General features: G+C 43.4%; 1 pseudogene across 1 annotated transcript; it reads left to right on the forward strand.

Annotated features, from left to right (window-relative positions):
* The first annotated feature begins 292 nt into the window (after positions 1-292).
* On the forward strand, positions 293-3,521 carry LOC307192753 (ubiquitin-associated protein 2-like; annotated as a pseudogene). Its single transcript has one exon. The product of its transcript is annotated as a ubiquitin-associated protein 2-like (transcript).
* The last annotated feature ends 5,845 nt before the right edge of the window (positions 3,522-9,366 follow it).

Genomic DNA, 9,366 nt, shown 5'->3' on the forward strand with positions numbered 1-9,366 from the left:
TATGTTATGCTCGTGAGAAGAATCAGACAGAAGTGTGCTTGGAGATGTATTGCTTTATGTTTGGGTGTGATTGATTTTCCTGACTCATCCTTTAGGGGAGAAAAGCAGCCTTTTACCTAGACACCACAGGTCCATGATCACCATAGCTTTTCAGTCACAAAAGACTTTGGGACAACACTAGGGGACAAAACAGCATGTTGTGCAGTTACATTCAAACAATTCTTTAAAAACTGGCATGAGGAGGAGACTGAGTATTCTACGTTGTAAATATTGTTATTCGTATATACTGTAAATGATGACATGGGTGGGCATTAACCGAGCCCGAGGAAACTGGGAACGACCTGAAAATTAAAACCAGACACAGCACAAGCAGCAGCCCTGGGCGACTGAGGAGCAACTTCGACTTGCACAGATGATTTTGGACCATAATGATGCTGGCTTTGAGGAAAAGGTGAAACAACTGATTGATATCACAGGCAAGAACCAGGATGAATGTGTCATTGCTTTGCATGACTGCAATGGAGATGTCAACAGAGCCATCAATGTACTGCTGGAAGGAAACCCAGATATGCATTCCTGGGAGATGGTTGGGAAGAAGAAGGGAGTCTCAGGACAGAAGGATGGTGGCCAAACGGAATCCAACAAGGAGGGCAAAGAAAATCGAGACCGGGACAGAGACTATAGTCGGCGACGTGGTGGGTCACCAAGACGGGGGAGAGGTGCCAGCCATGGACGAGAGTTTTGAGGTCAGGAAAATGGGTTAGATGGCACCAAGAGTGGAGCGCCTTCTCGAAGAGGCACAGAAAGAGGCAGAAGAGGTCATGGCCGAGGCAGAGGTGACTATGGTAGGTGGGGAGGAAGGTTTTCTGCTCAAGGAATGGGAACCTTTAATCCAGCTGATTATGCAGAGCTGGCAAATACTGATAACTATGTCAATAACAGCTGCAATACATAGAACAGCACTGGCCACTTTGAACCCGATGATAGGATGAGTGCATAGAGGACTGCAACAGAGGAGTGGGAAACTGAAGACGGGAATGAAGATCTTTCCGAGACCAAGATTTTCACTGCCTCTAATGTGTCGTCAGAGCATCTGCCTGTGGAGAATGTGACAATCACTGCTGGTCAGAGAATTGACCTTGCTGCTCTGTTGGGGAAGACACTTCCTTCAATGGGGAATGATTCATCTAATCTGGATCCATCTCAGTCTCCTTCTCTTCTCCAGCCTCTGGTCTTCAGTAACTCGAAGCAGAGCGCCATATCGCAGCCTGCTTCAGGGAACATGTTTTCTCATCACAGTATGGTGAGCATGTTAGGGAAAGAAGTTGGTGATGTTGGTGAAGCTAAAAGTGGAAGCACCACAGGCTCTCAGTTCTTCAAGACTGCTCAGGTCCTGGCTCAGTTGGCAGCTCAACATTCTCAATCTGGAACCACCACCACCTCCTCTTGGAACATGGGCTCCACCACACAATCCCTATCGCTGATGCAGTATGATTTGAAGAACCCAAATGATTCAACAGTGCACAGCCCCTTTACAAAGCACTAGCCTTTCACCCCGTCTTCAACTGTGATGGAGGTGTTCCTTCAGGAGAAGCCACCCACAGTGGCTACCTCCACTGCTGCACCTCCCCACCCCAACCCGTGTTCTCCTCTGCCAAGCAAATCCACCTCGACTCCTCAAATGTCTCCTGGGTCTTCAGACAAACAATCCTCCAGTCCTCAGCCAGCTCAGCAAAAACTGAAACAGCAGAAGAAAAAAGCCTCCGTGACTTCTAAGATTCCTGCTCTGGCTGTTGAGATGCCTGGCTCAGCACATATCTCAGGGCTCCGCCTGCAGTTTGGGGCATTGCAGTTTGGGTCAGAGTCTGTCCTTTCTGATTATGAGTCTACTCCCACCACGAGCACCTCTTCAAGCCAGGCTCCAAGTAGCCTCTATACCAGCACGGCCAGTGAATCTTCATCCACAATTTCATCTAACCAGGAGTCCAGTTATCAGAGTGGCCCAATTCAGTGGACAACCTATACCTCCCAAAATAATGCTCAGGGCCCTCTTTATGAACAGTGATCCACACAAACTCAGTGGTAACCCAGCTCCATCTCTTCATCACCCCAAAAGGACTTGACTCAGGCAAAGAATGGCTTCAGTTCTGTGCAGGCCATGCAGTTGCAGAACCCGCAATCTGTTGAAGATGCTACAGGCTCTGCACCTTCCACTTCTAGCATCCCCCCTCTCAGTGAAACGGTATCTGCAAATTCCTTACTGACGACAGCCAATCAGTACTCATCCTCCTTGGGTGGCTTAAGCCACAATGAGGAGATTCCAAATACTACCAGCACACAACACAGCAGCATGTTATCTACTCAGCAGAATACCCTTTCATCATCAACATCTTCTGAGCGGACTTCGACATCCACTATTTTGCACACAAGCATGGAGAGTGAGGCAAATCTTCATTCTTCCTCCAGCACTTTCTCCACCACATCCAGCACAGTCTCTGCACCAATGGTCAGTGTCTCTTCCAGTCTCAATAGCGGCAGGAGCTTGGGCCTCAGTCTAGGCAGCAACTCTACCATCATAGCCTCCACTTGAAGCTCAGTTGCTATGACTTCAGGAAAAGCTCCTCCCAACCTCCCTCCTGGGGTCCTGCTGTTGTTGCCTAATCCATATATTATGGCTCCAGGGCTGTTACATGCCTACCCGCCACAAGTATATGGTTATGATGACCTGCAGATGCTTCAGACAAGATTTCCATTGGATTACTACAGCCTCCCATTTCCCACACCCACCACTCCACTGACTGGGAGGGATGGTAGCCTGGCCAGCAACACTTATTCTGGTGACCTCACAAAGTTCGGCCATGGGGATGCCTCGTCCCCAGCCCCAGCCACAGCCTTAGCCCAGCCCCAGCATAACCAGACACAGACTCACTACACCATGCAGCAGACATTCCTGAACCCGGCGCTGCATCCTGGCTACAGTTACAACAGCCTGCCATACTACACAGGGGTTCCGGGCCTCCCCAGCACCTTCCAGTATGGGCCTGCTGTGTTCCCTGTGGCTCCTACCTCTTCCAAGAAGCATGGTGTGAATGTCAGTGTGAATGCATCAGCCACCCTTTTCCAACAGCCAAGTGGATATGGGTCTCATGGATACAACACTGGTGTATCAGTCACCTCCAGTAACACAGGTGTGCCAGATATCTCAGGTTCTGTGTACTCCAAAACCCAGCAGGCCTTTGAGAAACAAGGTTTTCATTCCAGTACTCCTGCTGCCTCCTTCAACTTGCGTTCATCCCTAGGAAGTAGGGGGCATCAATCTGGCCACATCTGCTGCCTACCCACCTGCCCCCTTTAGGCACATTCTGACCCCCCATCAGCAGCCTCACTCCCAGATCCTTCACCATCACGTGCAGCAGGATGGCCACACAGGCAGTGGGCAATGTAAGCAGACCAGCTCCATCCCACAGAAGCCCCAGACCAGCAAGTCTGCCTACAACAGCTATAGCTGGGGTCCCAACTGAGTCCCTGACTCTCTTCTCCTGGTCCCATCTTCTGAGAGGGCTTCTCAGCCTGGTAACTACGGAAACAGCATTAAAGAGAGAAAGGAATGTGGGGGAGGTTCTGCTGCACCCACCCCCAGTGGCCCACCCCATGCCTCAGCTTCATGTCTGTACCATCCCCACTCTGTTGTATGTATTATAGGATTTATATTTTCTCCTTTTTTTTCCTTCCTTTCCTCTCCTCCTCCCCCACTGGATTCAAGATTATGAAACTTTGCTGTGGGCCCTGCCCTCCCTTTTCCTCCTCCTGTTCACCCTGGTGGGGTTTGGGGGAGGGGGGAAGGGGGGACCCCCAAATATATATCAGCCCAACAGCCCTAAGTCTCCTTCTTTATTATTAGGAAACAAACCAACAACAACAAAAAATGGCATCATGAATATGAACAGCATTGTCAGATGAATTAGTTGAATTGTTTTTTTTTTTTTTGTACTGTGTCCTGAAATTTAATGGATTAATGTGTCTGGTATATGTAAAAAGAAAACCTGTACTACAAAAAAACACACACCAAAACTGGCATGAATGACAAGCAGAGATTAACAGCCTTGAAATGCTGAGCTCCACTGAGCAACAGAAGTCTTAGCTTGGTAGAATAACAATCTAGATATGATCGTGGCTATACATAACATATTCTTGTTGAATATAAAATCAAATTAATACCAGTACGTTAAATGGTAGGACATTTTTAGAGTACATTTTTCCCCTCGGCATGACCTATCAAGCTTGACATTTCCTGACTTTTTGCCCCTACATTTTCAGTCCCTTCTCTCATGCATTTTTATGCATACAGAATTGAAGTTGACAGGCATCTTCTTCTCACTTGCTTTCTTTCTTTGCGTGTGTATGTGTGTAGGGGGCTGTATACACACATACACACTCACTATGGAGGCCCTTATAAAATGCAGAATGGGTATGCATCAAGTCAGAAATAACAAATGTTCAAGTAAAAATATGATATTCATTTCAAAGCATTCTTCAGTTGCATAGTGATCTGAAAGTCAGGAATTACTTGCTGGATCTGAACCCACTACTAACATCCATGTTCATGCTAGTATGAACAGCTACTGGTGAAGAATCATTGTAGCTTCTAAGAAGGAAAAGACAGATATACCTATATCTATATGTATATCTATATCAGCAATGCCCCATTATATACCTATACATATACATATATAAAACATGCTTATATATGTGTGCCATTCTATCAGTTTCTGTATGTATATGTAAAATGGGGCATTACTATTCTTTAAATTCATATGTGGCTTATCACATTAGGAATAAAACTACCACTTGGTTACTTTTAGTAGTAGAAGTGAACTCAAATGGCTATTTTCTGAAATCTGTACCCTTGGAAGGAAAAATTAAACCCATCTCTTCTCTTGTACTCTAGCAATGGTGAGGTGAGGGTCGCTGGTAGCAGCGCCTGCTGGGAAGCCTCAAGCAATGCAGCAGCAGGAAGGTGAGGACCCAGCTTTGTGAAATGGTAACAGAAAGGAAGTGGTAAAGACACCTGTGAACATATTTGACCAGGATTTGCCACTGATTGGGTTTGAAAGAGGGAGATATGTAGGACCCAAAAAATGACACTGAATTCCCATATTTAAGGAACCAGGAAAACACTTAGATTTTATCAGAAATAGGGAAAGCGATAGTTTTGTGGCAGATTAGATTTCAGTTTAGACATGAACCATCGGTTCACCCAAATGTGTTCCATGGAAAGCAATGCAAATCTGAGCCCAAAAGATTGAAGAGTCCTATAGATTTTATCAATCACAAAATAATAAAATGTTCCTAACAACATCTTTAGTCATCTTCTGTTGCTTCAGTTGTTCATGAAAGTTTCTCAAAAATGCATGCTTCTGTCTTCCCCAAAACTCTTCCCATCTTTTACAGCATCCAATTCTTTTCATTTTGTGTTAGAATAACTTGGAGTTTGATTAAAAGGAGACAACAGTAAGTAAGCCCTATAGTGTTCACTATGTCTTGGACTTTTTCAAAACACTTTACATAGATTAATTTTCAAAACAAATGTATAAGCTATGTACCATTATTATACCTACTTTTTTTTTTTCTTGCGGTACGCGGGCCTCTCACTGTTGTGGCCTCTCCCGTGTGGAGCACAGGCTCCGGACAGGCAGGCTCAGCGGCCATGGCTCACGGGCCCAGCCGCTCCGCGGCATGTGGGATCCTCCCGGACCGGGGCACGAACCCTTGTCCCCTGCATCGGCAGGCGGACTCTCAACCACTGCGCCACCAGGGAAGCCCTATACCTACTTTATATATGAAAAATCTGAGGCATGAAGAAGTTACATGCTCAGAGTAACTCGGTAAGTAGCGGAGCTGGAATTCAGCCTGGCTTCAGAGAGCCCGCTTTTAATTACTACCTAGAGTGTGTCTCTAATGACTGCACTGTTTTTGTTTCTTCAATGGAGAGAGGATTAGATGAGAGCTTGAAGAGTTACACCATATCCCCATTATATCTTATGTTTGGAGGACTCAAACCACGGTCAAATTTCATGGCTCAAATTTGGAAAGTTAGTTGTATGCCTGTTTCTCTTCTCGGCTGTGCCTGTTCACTCAGTAAAGGAGATACACAAGGAGTACTTACTGGTCTTGCTGGTCTTCTTGCTTTGCTAGACTGGGCAATTGTGTTTAAGAATCCAAGGAATAGTATAAACTGACTTAATACTCTCTTTTTACTTACCTATATATTTCTTTGTCATTTATTTATATTTTAAAATTTTTCTTTTTTATTGAAGTATAATTGACTTACTTATGTTTCAAGTGTACAAGAGAGTATCATCTATAAGATGATACCCCTGTTAAGTCTAATTACCATTTGTCACTTTTCAAAATTATTACTGTATTTCCTATGCTGTATATTACATCTACCTGACTCATTTTACAGCTGGAAGTTTGTTGCTCTTAATCTCCCACACCTATTCCACTCATTCCCCACCGCTACCCATTTGGCAACTACCAGTTACTTCTCTGTATCTATGAGTCTGTTTCTGTTTTCTGTTTGTTCATTTGTTTTGTTTTTTAGATTCTGCATATAAATGAAATCATACTGTATTAGTTTTTCTCCATCAGGCTTATTTCACTTAGCATAATGCCCTCTGGGTCCATTCCTGCTGTTGCAAATAGCAAGATATCACACTTTTTATGGCTCAGTAATATTCCATTGTGTATATCACATCTTGGATATATATAAACACATACACACACACACACACACACACACACACACACACACACACACACATATATATATATATATATATATATATACCACATCTTCTTTATCCATTAATTATTGATGGGCACTTAGGATATTTCCATATCTTGGCTCCCATAAATAACACCACAATGAACATAGAGGTGTATATACTGTTTCAAATTGGTGTCTTTGTTTTCTTCAGAAAAAATGTCCAGAACTGGTATTGCTGGATTGTATGATAGTTTTAGTTTTTATTTTGAGGAATCGTCATACTGTTTTCTATAGTGTCTGTACCAATTTACATGCCCACCAACAGTGGCTGAGGGTTCTCTTTCTCCACACCTTCATCAACACTTGCTTGATATTTGTTGTCTTTTGATAATAGCCATTCCAACAGGTGTGAGGTGATGTCTCATTGTGGTTTTGATTTACATTTCTTTGATTATTTGTGATTTAACTGGCCTGCTGTTGGGAGAGTAAGCCCCCAGAACTAATGGGCTGAGGGAGGACTCCAAAATGATGCTTGCCATCATCGTTGTTCGCATGGTAGAATGAGCTCCCCCAAATGGCTCCCACTTGTATCTGTATACCCAGGGGAGTCCCAGTTGCCTCCTGTCTCTCTGGGAAGCTGTCCAAGATGAGCAATGGGGTCTGACAAGGCTCCTTTCAAATGACTGCCTGCCTCTGTGCTGGGACCCAAAATCTCTCTGTGAGATTTTGTGTAAGCCCTATAAGAGTGGAGTCTCCCACAGCCTTTGTCTCTCTTGTTTGCAAGCTCTGCTGGCCTTCAAAGTTAGATGTTCTGAGAGCTTGTCTTGACTTCCTGGTGCAGAACTCTTGGGCTGGAGGGCTGATGTGATGCCCAACTGCTCAGTCCTTGTAGAAAGTCTCTGCAATTATGGTTATCCTCTCATTTGTGGTCACCTACCTGGGGGTGTGGGTCTTAAATAAAACACGTCTCTGCTCCTCCTATGCATCTCATTGTGCTTCCTTCTTTATATTTTTTGTTTTGTGGAAAATTCTTTCTCCTAGTCTTCATGTCATCACTGTCAATAGTTACTCTGTAAAGAGTTGTAATCTTGGTGTGCCCATGGGGCGAGATGAGCTCAGGGTCTTCCTACTCTACCATCTTGGTCACACCAGAAATGCTTTGATGCTCTCTCAACACCTAGTTTACTTTGTGTTCCACATTGTACTAAAAGAAGTGTAAGGGAGTGTCTTGGTTCTCTGAAGTTCAAAGCTAGTGAAAGTGGAAAACCATATAAACCAATTTGAAACACTGAATATCATGGAATTGAACTTGAGTCTGGAAGACCTGATTCTAAGAAATCTTGAGCCTCAGTATGATTACAGCAAAGAGTTAAAATTTTTAAAAAAGGCATCCTGTTCATTCCCACACTCTAACTTTGGTCTTCTTGTCTACTTTTTCTATAGGAAGGGAATGAGGAGACTGGGAAGATAAATTCCTTTAATCAGAAAACCACAATTCAAAGGAATCAAAAATATGTTACCACATTTAGGAACATAAATTGCAGAGTGACTCAACCTATACTATGCAATTTGATTTTCATAGTCACTCTTCCAAGTCGATAGGTAATATTTTATCATCTCTACTTTAGAAAGGAAGAATATGAAACAACAAATTTCGTGACTTCTCCAAGTTGACAAAGTGATTAAATTGGATGTTATCCAGATTTTCTGAATGAATCCGATTCCTATGCTCCTTTGACCATAACCTTTGGTATTAAAGTAGAATATCTCAGTAGCCTATCCCCTCAAAATTCCTTTCTCACTCTTGCTTTCATGGCCTGCATGATTTGGCAGGAGGTCCTACTCCAAGTGGAGACCCTGGTGATGAAGCCTCTCTATCTGGCAGCTATGCCATCTTGATGTCTCCTTAGTTGCTCAGGCAGAGGAAGAGAGCACTGAAGGGTCTCATACCAGCAATTAACTACTTCAACATTTCTTCTCATAGACCATTATCCAGGAATAGTCACATGGTGGGAAAGTTCAACCTTCTGTGAGCCCAGAAGACGAGGAGAAGTGGATGTGAGTCAGCACTAGAAAGTCTCCTGCCATGTTGACCTTAGATGAACAATGCTCACAGGAATGAAAAAGAGCATTAGAAATCATTATGAAGTAATTTCCTATACCTGGGTTTTCTGCAATTAATTTCTATTTATACAAATGAATCAAGGAATCAAGGAATAAAATACATTTAAATTAACCCCAAACACATCATGTATGCTAGCCACATTTAATGTGTCAACAGCCTGAAAGGTAGCCAGCTAAAACCTTTCAATGCTCTGTGAAAACAACAGCCTCTATTGTTCTGAGATTACTGACTATTCTGGTTTAGGAACTGAGATTTTAGGTGCATCCAACTTAATGTCAGAACAGAGAGAAGGAATAAATATACCTGCAAGTTTGCTTATTAATTATCTTTTTTACTGATAGCAAGGCATTAAAAACTTCCAAGATCTACTGTATTACTTCAGATAGATAGAGCTGTGATATATTTTAGTAGCTAGAAGCATCAGGCAATTGTAAGGAAGGGTTTTCATTCAGTATTGCTCTGAACTCAAGAA

This window comes from Stenella coeruleoalba (genome assembly GCF_951394435.1).
Source record: "Stenella coeruleoalba genome assembly, chromosome: 10".
NCBI classification, from domain to species: Eukaryota; Metazoa; Chordata; class Mammalia; order Artiodactyla; family Delphinidae; genus Stenella; species Stenella coeruleoalba.